At 40.2% G+C, this 19,861-nt stretch overlaps 1 protein-coding gene and 1 long non-coding RNA gene across 6 annotated transcripts in view; both read right to left on the bottom strand.

Annotated features, from left to right (window-relative positions):
- The window catches only part of SASH1 (SAM and SH3 domain containing 1), a 530,777-nt gene that overhangs the window by 119,758 nt on the left and 391,158 nt on the right, over positions 1–19,861 (bottom strand). The gene's annotated exons all lie outside the window — the stretch shown is intronic.
- LOC135444903 (uncharacterized) lies at positions 13,347–19,616 on the bottom strand. Of its 3 annotated transcripts, XR_010439347.1 has the most exons (6): positions 19,309–19,616; positions 17,785–17,920; positions 17,203–17,263; positions 16,557–16,755; positions 14,266–14,380; positions 13,347–14,148 (listed from the first exon to the last, which is right to left on the bottom strand). It is a non-coding gene; the product is annotated as an uncharacterized LOC135444903 (long non-coding RNA). The 3 variants fall into 3 exon arrangements; XR_010439346.1 differs by lacking the exon at positions 17,203–17,263 and having other exon boundaries at positions 16,557–16,798; XR_010439345.1 differs by lacking the exon at positions 17,203–17,263.

Here is a 19,861-nt window from a genome sequence, read left to right as displayed (position 1 = left end):
CCAAAGAGGTGTGTGCCATCTCACCCCAATTGCACATAAATGTGTCAACAAAGCATTTAATAGGGAAAAACTGAAATATGCATCAAAATAAACTAGAAAAGCCAACATGCACTATCACAACTGTTGTCATCTGCATCAAAGGCATTTAATCCAGGAAATCAACAACCTTGAGCACTTTTAAATCAATCAATTTTAAACTATATTCAAGGTTGCCTCAGAAAGGGGATTATGCTCCACAGAGTAAATGGACACCAAACTTCATGAGCTCCTGATAAATGACCTGAGGGAAATGGCTTCCTGCTCAGAGACCTGGCAATTAACTCTGCATGCATGAACAAAACACATGAGGTTTCTCAACATCACTAACAACACCCTGCCCAGTAGATCAAGTCCAAATTGGAACATCAAAGCCTCAGAGAAATAAATAAGCAAGCCATTGTATGCAGAGAGGCTGCAGGGAAAGGGAGAAATAAAAATTCCAGCTAGCTCCTGCAGGTGACCTGCCAAAGCCCTAAAACTCTTAACACAAGCACATGACAATGGAACACCTATTACCAGTGATTGCATCTCCTTTCAGCTCTCTCCCTCCTCCTGCTCGGTGGAGGTCATCAAATTGAAACACGCAAAGCTTCACATCACAGTCTTTGACTGGAAATGCAGCTCGTAGTGGTTGTAGGCTTCATCCCATCAACTTATCAAGATCCATCTTAAGACAATTTTATCTCATTGTCCTTGCTACATTTTTTTTTTCAAAGTCCTTCTAAAATATAATTTCTTTTACCTCTCCCGTTCAGTTCTTCTTTAAGAACTGTTTAAGTAGTATTACTATTTCTGGTAGCATAGTCCTTTGGAGTAGGGATCACCTGTATCAGCCAAAGGGGCCAGCAGCTGCTCTCCAACAGAAAGCAGATGTGCCAGCAGCTGCTTCAAAAACTGCTCTCTGCTGTGGGATAGAATGAGGACCCATACACCTCACCCATCAGTCGATCTGACAAACAGGCTATCACTGTCCCAGACCCTCCCAGAATGTACATGCATAAACTGTAGAGAATAGAAGATCCATCCTGCATCCATGATCCATCCATGTATATTCCAAAAGGGTCATATTTCAGCACCTGCCAGTTAGACATCTATAGAAAATAAAATGTTCCTGATTTTAGAAGTGATAGACAGTACTTATCCAGTGGCTTTAAAATGGATGGTATTTAGATCACATACTATATACTGTATGGTCAGAAATCATTATTTATTCTTTTAGAAGTTTAGCTGTCAGCTCCCAGTCTTACTGCCAGCCTTATGACCAGAGTAGCACATCCCAGTGAGAGTGGCACACTAATATGCCCAACAGAAACCAGATGGAGTTAATTCTGTTTAATTCTATCAGTAGAAAGCAGTTAGGAACAACAAATTGCTTTATTCTGACAGAAGTCTGAACTCTGCACACTACACCAAATCTATCATTCCCCTAGATATCAGTATTCTACTAGATTAAAAAAATAGAAGGTGGAAGAGACATATGCCCAGTGGAATTATTCCGGTAGTCTTAATATTTTGGGCTAGCACCACACTCAGTAGACACAGAAGTACTGTGAAGGTTGTCAGGCTTCATTTAAAATACAGTAGCTGTCATTTACATGAAAAATCATATAAGGAAAAGAAATCTAAACACAGCAAGCATCACAGCCCTCCTGGAAGGATATCTTTTGACTCATAAGGAGAAAGGAAAGGTTGACTTCCTTCCCTTCCTGCTCCACAGAGGCCTCTCATATCCTGCCCGGTTCCCCTGCCAGTCATGGAGCACAGCACCACATTTCTTGAGTGCAAGGTGGTAGCACTAACTCAGCCAATGGAGGGCTCTGGGAGCTGGAGCATGACTGGTGAGGAGCACATATCCCAAGGGAAACCACAGCCACAATCCTGCTTAGGTGCGCATCAAGCCACTCCAGAAGTGCCTGCAGATCAGGACTCCAACTGCTTCCCACAATGTCAGGCACTGTCTAGAGATTGTCCAGAAACTACTAAGACGTTTTCTTTGTGTTACTTCTGACTTCTCTACCTAAACTGAGCATCCCCTCTTCTCCACCTGCACCGCAAAACCAGTCTTGATGTGTTGTTTTTTCTTGTCAGCATTGAAATAGTTAGCATTCACTTTTTCCTCAGCTTTCTGCAGCACTTTTTACAAAATGTTTTCTAAACCTTTATAATTTTCTCAGAAAAGAGTTCAGCATCCTTTGAGATACCTAGGGGTAATCTCTGCACTGTCATTCACAGGAGGTTGCTCTATGGATTTAATTATTTTCATAAGCAGCTGCTAGAAGGGATGCATACAGATTTTTTTGTAAGAGACTTACAAAGGCCATAGAGACAGAAGTATTAGGCTCAGTGTCCTTTGGCTGCTCTTCTCCCAAATAATTTTAGAACTGTGGAAGTAAAAAAAGTGAAAAGCTAGCCTCAAAACTGGGAGTAGAACATCAGTCTGTCCTTTTTCCAAGCGTGGTGTCCTTTGATTCCTTTGTTGAAACGCCTAGTAAATTACTAATGAAAAGGAGTCAGATGATCTCATCCTAAAGCACATATAAAAGCAGCATAAGGTACAACTCAGTAGTGTGTGGTAACTGTGTATTTCAGAGATGCTCAGTGCTGATATAAGTATCACTCCAAGTTAGCTGCAGCAAGATGAGAAGAGGGTCAACAGAGATGACCAGTCTCACAGAGTGACACCTATATTACTGCTCACTTTGTGACCAGCACAAATTTTTAAGATAAAAAAGCATGCACCTCAGAGATGATGCTTATTGCATCTCCCTTTGCAAGGGAAATGAACGTTTTTAAAAGTAATACTTCCTGGAAAAAGAAACCCAAGAGCTTTCAATAATTTAAGTTTCATTAATTGTATCTTTGCAAAAGCAACCAAGGAAGAAATGCAAATGCAGATCTTTAAATAAAAATGTTACCTGCCTGTTATAGAGAAAACTTTGCAGAGTTGCCCTTAACAAAATATTATTACAACAAAGTACATGTGACCCAAACAAGTCAACTATAGACAGATGGAAGAAAACAAAAGATGAAGAATTGCTTAGCTTCTCATTCAGAAAAGATCACATCCATCCAAAAGCTACCTCCTCCACACTTCACCTTAATACCCATTCCTCAATTTACCTATTAAATAGTGCCATAAAACATAGCAGAATAAAAATTGCTCCTCAAATGATTCTCTGAAAGTTAATACTCTCCCCCTTCTCTCACCTCCATTTGAACCAGCAGAAAACAGACCCTACCAAAGCCTGACTTTCAGTCCCACAAGGATTCAGAACTGAGCTTAGGCTTTGCACTTCTAAAGCCTATGTTGTAAGTCACATAAATATATTAGCAGCAAAGGAGTAAGTGGGCCTAGTTAATGCAGAATCTGACCAAAGAAACCTGCCTGATGCCCTCAGGCACAGGTTTCTAGATGTGTTTTCTGATGATCTAGGCACAGGTGACCAGATGTGATCATCTGATGTTTGCTTGCATATCACGTCAGCCTGAGGTCAATTCTCCCTACTGCAGCCACTGGATAACAATGTACTGGCTTCAACCTCTTCTTTCAGATCAGTTTCTCTTGGGGTAATTCCTGCTCCATCACCAGAGCTTCTCCTCTTGCTTCCATCCCCAGAAACAGCTCTCATCAGCTCTCTTCCCTCACTTGCCAAACAGCTGCCCTATCTTTCCTTTTAAATGCTTTCTGCCCATATTCCAAAGCACCACATCTGACTAAAACAGGGGTCTCCTCCCCATGTCAGAGCTGCACCCCTGACCGACCTGTGTGCCATGCAGCAAGCCCAGATATGTACATAAAGAGAGTTTGTGGAAAAACAAATGGCAGTTGACCAGCAAGCAGAAAAGCAGTTGTGTTGCAATTTTTGTTGTAATGATTAGTGTTCAAAAACCACAGATGTCAGGGACCTGAATACTACACTTGCATTTAAATATAATGAAATTTTAAAAGTAAGACTTTTGGAGTGCTTCAGCTTCAATTGTCTAAGTCATTAGGGTGCATCTTCATTCTTTTATTGAAAAATAAAACCCAGAATTTACATCTCCATTACTTAAAAAACAGCAGCAAATTGAAATTTTTACATCACTGGCTGCAGGTGCTAGGATGTTAAATAAATCAGCAAGCCAGTGATGAAATCTGGAGCATTCACAAGACTGACAATGTAGTCAAGATGATAAGTACTCATTTCAGCTGTGGCTGTAAACATAGGCATGAGCTTGATTCAGAGTCTGTGCTCCTCTAGAGAAGCCTTATTCTTCACTGCCCAGCAAGCTGTACCATCAATCACTCTGGACTCTCTCAAATCAGAGTTTCAAATTGCCATGGAAAAATATAATAAAACCTGCTTTGCACTCTCTAATGAGAGTTATGAAAGAAATGGAGAATCATATCCAATCTGTAGATTTCACTTTTCCTATATTGTTAATAGCGTGTTTCACTTCATAAAACTTCATTCAATCCTAGAGAAAAGAGAGAAACGGCTCTATACAAGCAGACCCACACTGCACTTTGTGTCCATAAATTCATTGAAGGGGCACAAGACACTTATTACTTGTACAACACAGTGAGGAGGGGGAGTAATTCCAAGGAGCAGCTGCTTCCAGTTAGGGTAGCTCAGCGGGAAAGGAGAGGTGCCTGTCAAAGTAATTAAAATGAGAAGAAGCCATCTATCTGAGACTTCAGCTTTTAAGCACTGGCCAACCCCCTCCCAAAATGTAATTATATATAAAAAAAAAAAAAAGAAAGACAAGTGAAAACAGGCTTAAGCATTGCTGAAAACATACCTCCAAGCTATTCTCTCAATAAATATTTTGGGAAGTTCATGAACAGAAGGATTATTGTGACTGTGGTGGTGTGAGTGGGAGGAATTTACCCTCCACAACTCAACCAACTGCATCAATGATGATAAAACAGCCCTTGAGGGCAGTGAGCTTACTGCACTGGCTCCACGTTGATGAAGTTTTACAAGAAATTTTTTTTGTGTTTAAGTATATGTAGAGTAGGCTGGTAGCTCTAGTTCTCAGAAAAAGAAATGAATTTTCATTTGCAAGGATTTAATAATTAGGTAATTCTATTTTACAAGGCCAAATATGCTGCTTCAATACAATGTGTATCCTGTAGCAATATATGACTAACAAAAAGCAATTGAGACTTGGGTTTTTGAAAATTACTAATACACTTGATCCCCCAAGTGCATCACACGTTCCTTTTGACTTCTGTGGGAAGATGTTATTTGTGAGAATACATTTAAACAAACAACTGTTGCTTGGCTAGATGAAGGTTAAAGGGACTGGAAAAGATGCAGCAGTTATCTGAAAGCATGAAGGGTGTGTAAACACCAAGGGGAAAGCCAGATTGCAGAAGAAAGCTCAAGAGGGTGTAACTCAGGGCAATGAGGTAAATAAATGTGTTTTTAAGCCCTGAAATACTGGCTCATAAAACAATGACACTATTTGTGCATACAAACTGGTCAGTTTTGTCATTGTTGTGTGTCACTGAGGACAGAATATGTGAGAGGGAATAAAAAGAAATGAAAAAAGTAGCTATATTACTGAGGGGAATATAAGAGAGCAGTGGTAACCCTATGTCTTAGGGACAAGCCAAGTGACCTTATGGATACTCTGCATATTTGCTGTCCCTATTGCTGAAGAAAGAGCAGCAGGGATGGGTGGTGAGCACAGAAGGCTTTGGGCTAGATACAATCCATGACTTAATTTCACATGACTCGCAGCTCCATGAATTATTTTGGGTGGTTTTAATGGATGAGTCTAAGGGGTATGCTATCTGAGCAATTGCATGGAAGTCTGAAAAGCCTGTGTGACCCTTAGGTTTCCCATGGTAACACATGAGGCATTTAGGGAATACTTAAGCACACAGTAAGAAGACAATTTTCATTACTGACCAAATTTCAGGGGTGTATAGAGAAATAAAGTCCCAAAGATAAAAATTATTCAATTACATATTATTATTTATTTATTATATTTGTATATGTAAACTGGATGTGCAGATAGATCTAAGAAAAGATTGCTTTTAGAAGGTAAGGAATTTGCCTTTTTGACAAATCAAAAGGTATTCTTCAAGTGTTGTGATACCTTTTAACTCCTAACATTTTCCAAATACATACTAATAGATATGGACTTCTTATGAATAGAAAGGAAATATAATTATCGTCTTGGATAGTTACTTAAATCAGTTTTCAGTGTACAAAACATGATTTAAACATATGCTTTCTATTGCCTGTACTTGCCTAGCTAGTGTTGGTCTGCAAGCAGAAAATTATTCAAATGACCCCCAACATGCACAATATTATCCTGATCTGTAAATAGATTCCAGCAAGGGAGAAACAGGTTTTAAATATTTTGGCACCCATTTCCCAAAGTGTGTATGTATACAGGTAACAGAGGTTAAATAGCCAGATTATTTTATATGGATGCATGAAAAAGGACTATAAATGGCTTCAGGTACGACAGAAAATTCAGGGCAGTATCAAAGGGCTAAACACTATTAGAGTACTTAGTGAGTCTGGTGCTTCAAATAAGCTTAACCTGCTCATTTTCATCCAAGAATGCCCAAGCTTGGCTTCAAGACACAAGGATTTTGGCAGTAATAATGACTGCTGTCTCCATCTCTTGTTCTCACTCCTGTGCCATGGTAATTATAAGTGAGGGCTCATGAAGAAGAGAGTTCAAGAAGGCTAAGGGAGGGCAAGCACGGGGCTGGAAAAACACACAAATGAATTATATAATGTTTCTTTTTCTACCCTATTATCCTGTAAGAGTTTTAAACAGCCAAATGGATTTGACAAGAATTAATTTCGTCAAATCAATCTAATTTCCTACTTTGGAGGATAACTGGTAGTGGATAAGAAGTAGCAGCAGCTGGAATACATATTGAATTTAATAAGGTTCCTACCTTATACAACACAGCTGATACCATTATAAGGTGGTACACAACTGCTTGAAAGAAACACTTTCAGAGATTAGTTTTCAGTGGTTGGCACCAAAAGGAAAAAATATATTGAGTGAGGTTTTTCAGGGATCTCTTTTTCAATATTTTAATTAACAGGTTGGCCAGTAGTATAGAGAATTTTAAATTCTCTATACTCATTAAATTTACAGATGACAGACAGCTAGAGTGCTTGAAAATAGTTCCTGAAAGTGCATTTAAAAAAAGTCATCTTACTACAGAAGAGCAAGAGAGTACCCGGTACAGCCAGTAGGATACAGAACCACCTGCAAGACATAGCAATCTGAGCACTGCTCACCAAGCCCAAGCTGTCAGATAGAGTTCTGGGTTGTGTTTTGACCCAGTGTGCCCTAGATGTCAGGACTGACATGGACTAATGAGAGAAAATGTAGAAGACAACCACATAAATGAGATGCTTACAAACAGAGATTGAAAGAATGAGGATGCTCTATCCAAGACAAAAGAAGATTGCCAGAGAACGGGATAATAATTTTCAAATATGTAAAACCTTTCCTTCACTAAGAAGAACAAACTATCTATGGGGATAGGGCAAGAATGAACAGGTTTAATTGCAGCTGGGGAAGTGTTCAGTTAAACACTAGAAAAAGCTTTCTAACTGCAAGGTTCATAAAAGTAATGGAATTGATTGCCTGGGGTCAGTGTGGTGCCTTCATCACTGTCTAACCTGTTCTTGAGAGCCTCCCAACATCCCATTATTTCAGTACAACGGATTCTGCTCTGGGGCTTGGAGCTGGCTACATAACTTTTTAAGATTTCTCCTTTTTTATTTTAATAAATATTTTTTGTATTTTAATTCTCTATACCAGACTATGAAGTCCTTTGCACAGCAGCCAGCACTTACTCCAAAGGAGTCTGAATGACACTCATGCCAAAAGGCCAAGATACAACCCCACAAGTTAGAATTAGAGTTTACAGGTATCAAGGATCCACAAAGGCCATTGAAATGCTTTGCATGACAGTGCCACAGAAACAACCATTATCACCTGGAGAACTTTTATACAGGCTATTTGTAAATACTAGCCTAATTCTCATTTTGCTGCTGAACTGAAGATCTATCTCAGAGTTTGCAACCACCTGGCCTGCTTTTAATATTAACATTTGCACAAGATGTTTGAGTGGCTGTGGCAGCATGTAACTGATATGACTGGGGATGGCAGTTGCCAGAGGGACAGGCTGCTGCACAAGGAAGCCAAGAATCTCAAACTCAGTATGCTTCATAAGAGTAATTCTAAAAATTACAGCTGCTCATGGGCAAGAGGTTTGTTTGTTCATTTATACCCCAACTGAAATGCATTAAATACTTGTTTGGATATTCCTATCCCTCTTGGTCATACCCAGTGCCAACCACTATTAATTACAGCTACCTTTCTGAAAGTGAAATCATCACCTGCTTTCTCCAAAGAGGCAATTGCTGGGAAAACATAGGTATCTTTCAGGATTTAAATGCTGGAAGCACATTGCAAGTGTGGTTTTCTTGTGTACACCAGACCTGCCAGGGAGTGTACAACCTTCAGGTGAGGTTACACTTGAAACAGTTACTACATGTTTTTTGTATGAGACATATATATGTGCAAGAACTGAGCATGATGGTGGCATGTTAAGATTAGCAAAAATAATTGGGACATATTTTCTTCTCCGAGACCTTCTCACCCACCAGCCTTTTGGAAATAAGGCCTCCACCACTTCTGGAATCCCCAAACCAGACATTTGCAAAATCCCTCCTTTGGGAATCTGAAGTGGGAAGGAGGAATGGAGAGATGTGTGCATTCACACATTTCCAGAGGAAGAATTTCACCCACATCTTCGTGTTTTTTATGCATACTCGATTATGCCTGTCATTATGGGATTTCACAGACAGTGCTGCTATTTCTATTAAAATACATGCACACAGTAGCATCTGTGGATATACCTAATACAATGTATGGTAGCCAAGTCTGGAGCAAGTGACCAATCAGCCAAAATGGCAAATTCAGCACCAAGGAGGTATGAATTCCCAAGAGGATTCACAGGCCAGTTAGCGAGTTACTGCTCTCACTCTTCATCCAGCAGTGAGTTAAACAAGCTGCTCCTGAAGAAAAAAGGGCTGAAATTCCAAGACCCACGCTTTCCAAGGCAGGATGCATGGAGAATGTAAGGCTCTGTCAATTAGATACAACAGTAAAATGGCATCCCATCTGCTCTACAAATGTCATAGAGCTCCATAGCACCTGTCTGGGGAAGAAAAAAACCCCACCAAACACAAAAGAGCAAGAGTTTACCACAGATTTAAATACTTATGTGAAACAAAGGCCTCTTTGTGCTAGAGCTTTCTGTAGCAAAAGTAACTTGGAAAAGTTTGGATTTGTTTTTTAGTAGTATTTTATATCAGATCATGAAAAAAAGAAACACTTTCCACAATTTAGCCATACCACAAAAGTCAGAGTCGCTTTTGTTATAACTTTGAAGGTGCAAAAACTATAGCTAAAGACTCCACTAACAGGAAAACACTCCCTCCCCTCAAGTAAAAATTTTGAAAGAAGAATTAAGTTGACAACTTACACTTTATGTATCTCATTTCCCTTCCAGAAGGGTCTAAACACATTTGTAGTGACCCTAAGCTTGCATATTGCAAAAGCTACAATGCCAATCAGACTTCACCCACTCATTTCTCTGGAAACAAGAGCAGTGCAAAGGAGCAGCAGGAAGTTTCCTCTCTCCTTCAATATCCAGGCAGGCAGGGTTCTCCCTGTTGCACTGAGCAGACAGAAATCCCAGCACTCCTTTCTTGCAGCCTCTCAGCATCAGCCATGTAGGCTTGCTTTAAAATGTCTGAAAACTAATGAAATTTGCACAAAATAGAAAATTAGTGTTGACATGGATACAAAGTTATTACCAAGGCTTGTGAAAAGAGCTTTTTTCCTCCCCCCACCTTGGTATGACTATCTTCTCCAGTAAAAACAGAACTTAATATTAAATCATCAGTGGTTGGACTTTATCATAGCTGAAAATTACCTCGGCAGCTGTAAAAGGGATTTCCCTCTTTTCAAAGCAACTTGCCCAAACTGCTATGATGCCAGCCACCCAGAAGTCAAGATATTATAATTCTTGCACTAATAATGAGTGACAGTGTTACCAAAATTAGAGTTCCCAAAGGAAGTAAAATGTGAGCTTTTGTCTACACATAAGGTCCTGAAAAGTCTAGAAATAAATAGTGCAGGAATAAATACAGGAGTCAGAAATTAAGAGTAGTGGGACCTGGTGTTGGAACCCTAGTTACTGAGAATTCTAGATTTTATGTGTGGACAGGCACTGACCCCTGAGAGAACACTATGTTGTTTGACTTTCTAAGATGTTTTGGTACCTCTCCTACTATTACTTAATATGCATTGAGTGTTTATTACAGAAGCATCACCTAAAGAACAAGATCTGTCATACCGTACAAAACATTACTTTCAGATTAAAAGCATTTTCACTCTACATCTGAGTCAGAAATAGAGGGTGAAGAGGCACAAAGTTAAAGTTATCTGCTATGAGAAACACAGCAAATAAGTAATTGAGCCAAAAAGGAAATCAGGGTTTTCCAAAGTTGTGGTCCAGGGCACTGCCAATGGGATCATGCTATCTGTACTCCTTGTGCTGTAAATAATCATGCACCAGTACAGGCTGCACATCACATGTTTCATGACTCTAGGAAAGCAAAGATATTTTAGGAAATGGTCTGTTTTGCTGTGAAACATTTATACAATGAGGTATAACAGAAATAAACATGCTAAAAAAATTACAGCAACAAGAGGAGAAAATAAGCAGCTGAAAGGAGACACTCTTGTACATGGGAAGGGTAAGTGCTCTGTAAGTCCCAAATCATGTAAAGACATGGAAGCACTTGCTGGAAAGTAGTAATTCTGTACTATGTAGTGCATATACAAATGCAGAGTTTCAGAAGAAACTGAAATATCAACTATTTTTCAAGTATTTTTGCAAGGAAACTTGGTTCATGAGAACTAAAAGTATTATAGTTGGGAGAATTTTATCAGCACCATGATCATTGTGAAGGGTAGCATAGCAACAGTTAGATTTCAATTCTATTTTCCATGTAAAGCTATACTAATGACAATTATAGAAGAAGTGGATGTTACATCATAGGGACCCGTGGTCATCATTTACTAACACTGTACTGAAGATGAAGAATCATAGAGGATTAGCTACAACTGCACTAACCCAAATTTATATGATACAGCAATATCTCTTCATTTCAAGCACTCACATCTTTCTGGATTTCATGTTCTTCCATAAAGAAAACTGTATGGCGATATGGTGAAAGAGAGAAATGAAAAACAAGAGATTTAGAATTATCTAGATCCTGAAAGCCTTTCCAGATCATCACCACTGGAATAAAATGACTGCTTTTGAAACCTCTGCTGCTAATCTTTGCTGCTTAAACAGATAGCAGATGCTTCCTCTTGTTTACTAGCAGTAATGCAGGTAACAAACACTGAATTCACCACAAATTCCTACCAGATTGTATCTGAAGCTGTGGTTTTCCGCTTGTGGTTCATGGACTTCTGAGACTTCACTAAGTATCTTAATGAAGTCCTTATAAAGTCATTAGGAAAATTTCTTAAGTTTTTAATAGTCTTAAATTCACCACACTGATTTGCCTAAACATCCTCAGGAATACAGAAAAGTTGCAAATCACTTTTGCTGTCGAGAGTTTGAAACTAACTAGAAGATGTATGGTGTCAGATCAATGGTTAAACATGCAGGGAATGCCATTTAACACTAATTATTAATGGTAGCCACAGCTAATCCATGGAAAGTGTTGCCAGCAAAAAGTACCTGGGATAATTGCTTATTCTGGGTCAGTTTAGTAATCAGTTTTCATGGCAAAGTCCAAGAAGTCAGTGACTAAGTAGCACAGAGGCTCTCAAATGCACCATCACTAAACTGCACCATCTTTAAAGTAAGGAGGAAGGAGCAATCAAGTGGTGGAAGTGGTCACAATATTTTCAAGGAAATGACAAACACTTTTAAGATGTCACAAGATTTTTCTCCCAAGTTTTTAAAAAAAATTGTTTAGAAGTTTGTTTCCCTTGGTTAGGACCTTGGTTTTCTTCCCTTGTTGTTGTTTGCTCTTCAATTTATCAGGAGCCCTGCCTGTGTGGGAAGTGCTTCTGCTCCTCTCCAGGTGCTCAGGCACTTCAGTGACTTCCTGCCGGAAAGAGTTCTGGTCTCTTTCAGGAAGAACAGAAAGCTTCTCTTACTTCAAAATGTGGAACAGGAAATGCATAAAAACAAACCCATGTTTTCCTAGGGAAAGTGGGACAAATTTGGACAATAATTGGGCAGCGCAGGGGCTGCCTCAGCACCACCTTAGACCCTACCAACTCAAGTAAAACACCAGGCAGAGAGGGGCACACATGGACATGTGGGCACACACAGATGTGATGGGGCTGCACACACAGGCTGTGCAAGGGACACCGCCAAGAACGCTTTGACTTCTTTCATCATGGAATAATGGCTCCATGACAGATTCCCCAATATTCCACTGTTATCCATCTAGTGAAGAAAGACAGAGAACAACAAAGTGAACTAAATTCTCCCCTCTCAACTAGAACAATGCAGACTAACAGTCAAAACCCAGGCAGATGATTGGAAAAAGAAAAAAAAAAAAAAGAGCACAAACTATGGAGAGGGAAAAAGAGATACAGGAGTTCATTGTAAGGTCACAAAAGAGACAACAACAAATAGCAAACACTGGCTATCATATTAAAAGCCTGTGTGCTAATAAAAGTCATGAAGAATAAACCAGGACAACCAGATGTCTTATTGCTAAAAAAAAGTAAGATATCTAACTGGCAGTAGAGAAACTTCCTTGGAATTCACACAACTGAATTACTAATGTGGAAAATGTACAGCTTGTTTGGGAATGATGGGCAGGGGAGAGACCTGTGGTTTGATTTCAGAGGTAACCTAAACTCATCCCAAACTCAGAAACAGAGCAGAAAGCCCAGTTAGTTTGAGGGCATTAAAAAGGGAGGAAAATAACAAAAATTCTCATACTGTTCAACACCTACTTCAGGTGACTACATCAGATATAAAGCTGAATAAAGATTCAGCCCATACCTGGGCTGAATAAAGATTTTTCTAGAATAGTACCACACAGAGCAGAACCTGCTGGTAAGCAGAAAGACCTAACTATCCCAAAGCTGCTGAACCACAAACACCACAGGCCACTAAGCATATCTTTGATATGTGAGAGGAAATGGTCATGGCAGATGTGGTTTGGGCATGAAACAGGTAGAGAAACTGAGTCCTCTCGCTCCCAGAGAGGTCACCAGAGCAGTCTGGGTTGACACAGGCTCCCCAGCCCCTTGCAGGGCTGCCCCACACCAGCACCCTGGTCCACAGTGCCTCTGCCCTCCAGCTGTCATTGCCATGGACAGCAAAATCCTCCTCCACACAGTAGCACAGATCCAGGAGAGGTCAGTAGCACAGATCCAGGCACAACAGTGCAGAGGACAGAGAAAAGGCAAGTAAATGTTTATCTCTATGGGCCAAAAGTAGGTTTCACATGGGCCCCACTGATCTTTCAGTCTGATGTAAATCTGCAGGAAAAAGTGTGAAAAGAAACACACATACTATTTTATAAGCACATGAGGATTTTGAGGTCACTCGCCTTTGTGAGCAACTTTGTAAATTACTGTCAAATAAAGTTAACTTTTGTTCAGTAATACACCTTACAAATAAGAAGGAAACAAATAAGATACAGCTTCATTTTTACATGGTTCCCAGTGCTGCTTCGCATGGCACATTCATGAAGAGAAGGATCTACATGAAACCGCAGACGACAGGGCACATCAAAAAGTACTTGTCGGTCATTCCTCATCAAACTGGAAAGATGCATCAAGACATTTGCACATAGTCATTATTCTTACAGTGTACTTGTTTAGGAATTGTTCACATCTTGAGTCTTGTGACCAAGACATCCATCCTCTCCAGATCATGGTGCTCATCTGCAACAAGTGCCTGAGCCTGCAGAGGACAGCAGAAAGTGCTAAAAACCCTGAGTAAGAGAGGACCATGTCTGTTGATGACGATGATGCAACCTGATTTCTGAGTCTTCAACTGCAGAAAGCTAGACGGAGCTGCAGGAATAACAGAGAGCAGATTAGGTACACAGATGGATATGGAAATAAGAGAAATGGACTAAGACAAAGGGGAAGCAGTATGCAAAAAAGACATATTGTTGCAAAATACTTCACTTGGGAAGAAATAAGTTAGGAGGATGAGCAGGGGATGGGAGACAGCTGGCCCTGCGGCAGTTCTCACAAAAGCATCTGCAGGCTTCAGGCTGAGCAGGAGTCAACTTCTTTCCTGCTGTTATAGAAAAGCAACCATTAAATAAAGATTTATTAACAGATGGCATGTAAAATAAATTGTTCGCTCTCCTCAGCATTGCAAGACCTCTATCATCTGGGCTATGAGACTCATTCCTAACACTGCACTTCAAAAAAATCTCAAGCAGTTATGAAGAGTCCAGAGGAGAACACCTTAAATAACCTAGAGGCCTAGTTATTAGGTCCACAAAACATGTCCTTCTAAAAAACCAATTGCCTGGGAGTTACCACTAGCTCAGCTGGAAGACCTTCAACCTGAGAATTTATGACAGTTGACATTTCCTTGCCCCTCTACATGAAGTTACACAGGCTTTTTTAAAATAGAAATGGAGAGGAAAGATTTTTAGTCCTTTTGATTTTACAGTGCATGAAAATACAGTTTCAGCATTTTTCAAATACTGAAAAAAATCCACTGAGAATAAAAGGAAAAAAAATCTCTTGGGGGAGAATTGCTTACAGGAGACTTCTCATTATTCAGGAAGCCTAAACTAAACTTGAGCAGCTGAGATCAAGAATACTGCCTATTTACAACAGTCTATAAGAGGAAGAAAACTGAAAGCATTAAAGATGCTGTTCATATTTTATGAAGAACCATAGAATAACATCCAGTTTATTTAATTTTATTTTTATACCTTAAAATAGACAATCTTCACTTAAGAGATCCTCCCTCCATAGTGATACTTTCTTACAAGATATTTGAAGTGGTGTACTTCAAACTCATTTAAATCAGACGTATAACACCACTACAATATATTTTACTTTTTTTTTTTACTTTGTCTACTTTCTGCTTTCAGAGGAAGATTCAGTCCTCTTTTTATTTAAAATTCTTATGTAGCAGAAAATGTGAGATGATCAACTTGTGGAAATCCACTTATTTAGTTGGAACAGGAGTCTCTGTGGGAACTTAAAAAATAATTTAGTCCAGGCCTACACATAATTTGAAGAATTAACAATCTTAAGATCAATTTCATAACACCTATTATAAAGCATATACTATAAAGTACTGTAAAGTACACTTTATACTTCCAAATTTTTCAGAATTTATTTTGTTGTAGTCTGAATTTTTTGAAGTTTTCAAGTTACAACTAGCTTATACAAAAGGCACTGCCATTAAAAGTGACAAGTCCTCATTTCAATGCCAGCAGAGAACCATACTACCATAAGCTTTCACATACAAAGTTTGTAAGTCATGTAAAAGTTCCAACTGAAAACCAAACTGATTTTCTGATTTTAGTTCCCTAAAGGCCTTTGGTTTGACACCTAATTTAATTCCCAGAGACTGAGAAGTGAATATTCTGTTGATTGTACTCTGGGATCTTAAAGCTCAGCATGTTGCTAACATCCGTGCATCACTGGAAACATTGGATGCCCCCAGGCACGTTTTTTCCCATCTTGACTGCATTTTCTCAACTGAATTACCCCCACCCATTTGGCAGACAAAAGGCTCAGAGGTATGCTCTGATTCAAAGGCTTTACTTTGTAAGGGAAAGTCACTCTTAATTGAGATCTCATTTCTTGTGCCATCCCTGGGGAGTAGTAACAGTTTCAGCCACCCAATGAATCATTGAAGTTTTTCTTTTTATGTTCTCCCATACGGATGCCCTGAACAGAAAATTAGATCTAAACCAAGTGAACACAGAGGAGCAACATTCAGTCTCTCTTGCCTATAAAACAATGACAATAGGTGACTAATTAGAAGATGTAGCAAATGGAAAAAAAACTGAATTCAAGCTAAATTCAAGAAGGAAGTTTTCACTAATATTAAAGCAGAAAGAGAAAACAACACCCTGCATTACTAACTTTCTATCCACATCCTACTTCTCAAAATTTGTATTTATCACTCTCTTTCCTTGCAATTTAAACATTCCTCATATTCATATAAAGCAAATGTATAAACAAATACATAAATCTTATCTGTAATGATAATTAACTGTCTAATTTAATTTCTTGCCTTTTGTCTGAGAGGACAGGAAGCAGCAGAAGTGTAATGCTTCTATTTCTCAGGTGAAACCAGTTTGAAAGTAATACTCAATGTCAGGAACTACTAAATTCAGCTATAATTAACTATATGACAGATTTCTAAAAGGCATAAATGTAGTCTATAGTTTGAAGACAATAGAGAAATATAGGAAGATGGAGTGCTCTCAGTGACTTACCATCTGACACTGATGAACAGCAACTGCCTTGGCAGGAATTAAGTTTATTCTTTACAGCCTAGACTGTTCTCCAAAATGTCTGTGCCACTCACTTCTCCATCAACATCCAGACACAGAAAGGGCAAAAAACCCCATCAGCCATCAAAGCAGTACTTCATACTCCAGATGAAAAGCATCAGCAAGCCAAACAGTCCCATTCCTGAGGAAGAGCCACGTGTCCTAAAAATGCTGGGTAACCACTCCTTAAAACATAAAAAAGTAAATTGATGGGCACATACAAAGGCTCACAGGAGCTGAGCTAAAGGCCTTGTTGACTCCCCAGCACTACACTTCAAACAAAGGCAGAGACACCCAGCTGCAGTTATGTGGCTCCAGCCCCCCCTTTGAAAACACCTTCTTCCTTTCCTGCTGGACATGTGTCGCTTCCAGCACCACGTGCTGCTGCCGCTAACACTGATGTGACAGGTCCATTCCTGGAACACACACGGGCTCTCCAGCCTGAGCCTGAGAGGGGAGCAGCCAGCCCTGCTCCCCAGCAGCACCCTGAGGGTACCCTTCACCCAGAGACTGCAGCCTTGGCCCAGCCCAGGCTGGTCCCTTCCCAGCTTCCCCTCCAGACTGGACCAACCCGAGCTCTGCCGCTTACAAAAACAGCTGATAAGGATTGTACTGCCAATCTGTTGTGGCCCTCTGAATCTTATCTAGGACTAAAAACAGCAGAAGCTTTGTAGCTGCACAAATGAAAGTGAGCTTGGAATGCAGAAAGCAAGTAAATGTGTTGAAAACTGTATGACTTATTCCGATGTACACATACACAAAAAAATTTCTCTTAGGCATATGTACAAACACACTCATGAAAGATTTTAAATGTTAAGCCTTTAGCAAGATCTCTGCATGTAATTTTCTAAAATACCTTTTAGCTCTATTTGGAAGCAAATTAAAAACCCAACACACTCTATAAAAGACATATCACTACCAGTTCAAAAGGGGAAAAATGATTTTGAGATGGAGGGTCATATGTAAAATCCCACCACACAACTGTAAGTCAGTGATGCTCTAAGAGTTCATCCTTTCATGTTAAAAATGTTTTGATGTGCTTCTTAGAGGAGCAAAAATGGCATTGCTGTTTTGAAGTACCAGAAGTGGCAGAAAACCACTTTCTACAGATGATGGTGACTCTGATGATTTTAAATAATTACCCCACACCACATTACTTGCATAAGCTCACCTTTCCAACTCAGCAATTCCTGCATTTGCAAAGCAAAGCTGTGCTCTAGCAGCAGATCTATCCGGCTGCTATAGGTGACATTTTCATCTGCAGCTATTAAATTGGGCAATTCTGGAGGGTCTGGTTCTGCTACAGCCTACAAGGACAAAGAGGGCATGACCTCAGCATTACAGGGACAAACAGCACAGGCTACAACTGCACAACATCCCAGCCCCACCAACCATCCCTTCTGCTGGGGGAGGAGGAACCAGGGCTGAGATTAGATGAGATGCATACTACAAACAGCCATCCTCACAGTCCAGGCCAGGGATTTACACCCACATTTACATTCAGCAGCAATGGCCTTGTGGCCAAACTGAGCAGGAGCAGCCTAAGCCCATCCAAGCACAATGCCAACTGTCCATGGGAGGCAACAGGCAGAAGCACCAGGGAAAGAACAGCAGGTGGGATGAGGGTGCAGGAGTGTTGGGGGCTGAGCCCAAGAGCTGAGGATCCCTGGCAGAAAAAAATGGGAAGGAAGCAGGAAACAAGCTGTTGCCTCTTCTCAAGGCTTCATTTCATGTCTTGTGAATCTCCTGTTTTCGTTAAAAGAAAAGGAAACCCCCTTGTTTACGCCTTCTGGTATCAGAAAAAGAGATTAAAGTGAACTAACTTTAAATTCTTCCATATGCCTCCACAGGGTTTAAAGTTTAGAAAGTAAATCTGAAGACTTTACCAATCTATTTTTAACCTCATGATTCAGTCTGATTCAAGTATTCAAATGTTTGTATATAGTCACAAAGGGACTAAATCCTTCTCAACAAGACTTCCATATGCTTTGTATGTTTGTGAACTTTATAAATGTTTAATAACAAATATCCAATTAAATGAGTGTGCATTCACAAGCCTGGTACACCTACCCCACACTAGGAAATCTATAGCATAAAAGGGACAAAAAGAACAGTAGGCACTGCACTCTGTCTTATTTGTATGGCAGTGTCAGACAGAACCAATTTTCAGTTTTCAAGTTGATCAATTTCCCCACTGAAAGCAAAGCTTCACAACCTCTGCCGAACAGCCACAACATCAGAAAGAAAAGGCTTAAGCTTCCAAATTTTAAATATCAGTGGGAAGTAAGCCAGTGAACTACCTTTAGCTGACTCTCCCACCTTACATTCATTGAAAATAACAAATGCATAACAAGAAATTCCCAAGAAAATTGTATTGCCATCAGTCTTGTGTCGTGCACTGCTGAGAAGAGTCTCATTGCATACGATGCCTCTACTATGCATCAGACAACAAAAACATGGGGAGAAAGGGACTGGACTTCTCCCACTGCCACACAAGAAGTTCCTGCAGCTCACCATGATGTCCCCATGCTACCAGTCCTACGTGTACCCTGTGTCCTCCCAGTGTGGACTGCTCTAACACCTCCAGGTGTCACAGCATAAGCCGCAGCACATGCTGCAGTTGAGACAGGCACAATACACAGAGCATCATCCGGCAACTTCAGAAAGCTTCAACCCATACAGAGTAACACCTTACCACTTCAGAAGCCTTCAAGCATTGGCCCACACACAGGACCACCACATCACTTCAGAAGGCTGCAAGCATTGACCCTTCTTGTTGTTTAGCCCAAACTTTTATACTCTCATGTTGATGCACTGCACCCGTGTGCCCTCTGTTCCCTTTGGTGGTTGGTCAGTGCCCCTGGGCACTCCAGGTCTCATTGCCTTCAGTGCTGCTCACCTGCTGCTCACAGCTGGGGCCCATTGGGGATGAGGCTCAGCCACAGCCCCACTCCCAGTCACCACAAACTGTGTTCCTGATCCAGGAACCTGGGTCTGTGAGCATGAGGCATTAATTCATGTGTGACCCTTTGCCTCCTATTGTGCCTCTATCCTTTGACACTCACTGGTTGCTACAGTCTGCTCTAGATAAATTATTTGTGTATTCCCTTATGTTTCCTATCCACACCTCCTGACCAGGACATTTTAATGCCCCCCTGTAGCAGACTGTGTATCTGCTCTGATTTGCCCCTCTTGCTGGATGCCTTTGTGAGCTCGCTTCCTCATTTTTCCATGTCTCTCAAAGACTT

The sequence above is a fragment of the Zonotrichia leucophrys genome, chromosome 3 (genome assembly GCF_028769735.1).
Source record: "Zonotrichia leucophrys gambelii isolate GWCS_2022_RI chromosome 3, RI_Zleu_2.0, whole genome shotgun sequence".
NCBI lineage: Eukaryota > Metazoa > Chordata > Aves > Passeriformes > Passerellidae > Zonotrichia > Zonotrichia leucophrys.
This window is presented reverse-complemented; position numbering and strand designations above follow the sequence as displayed.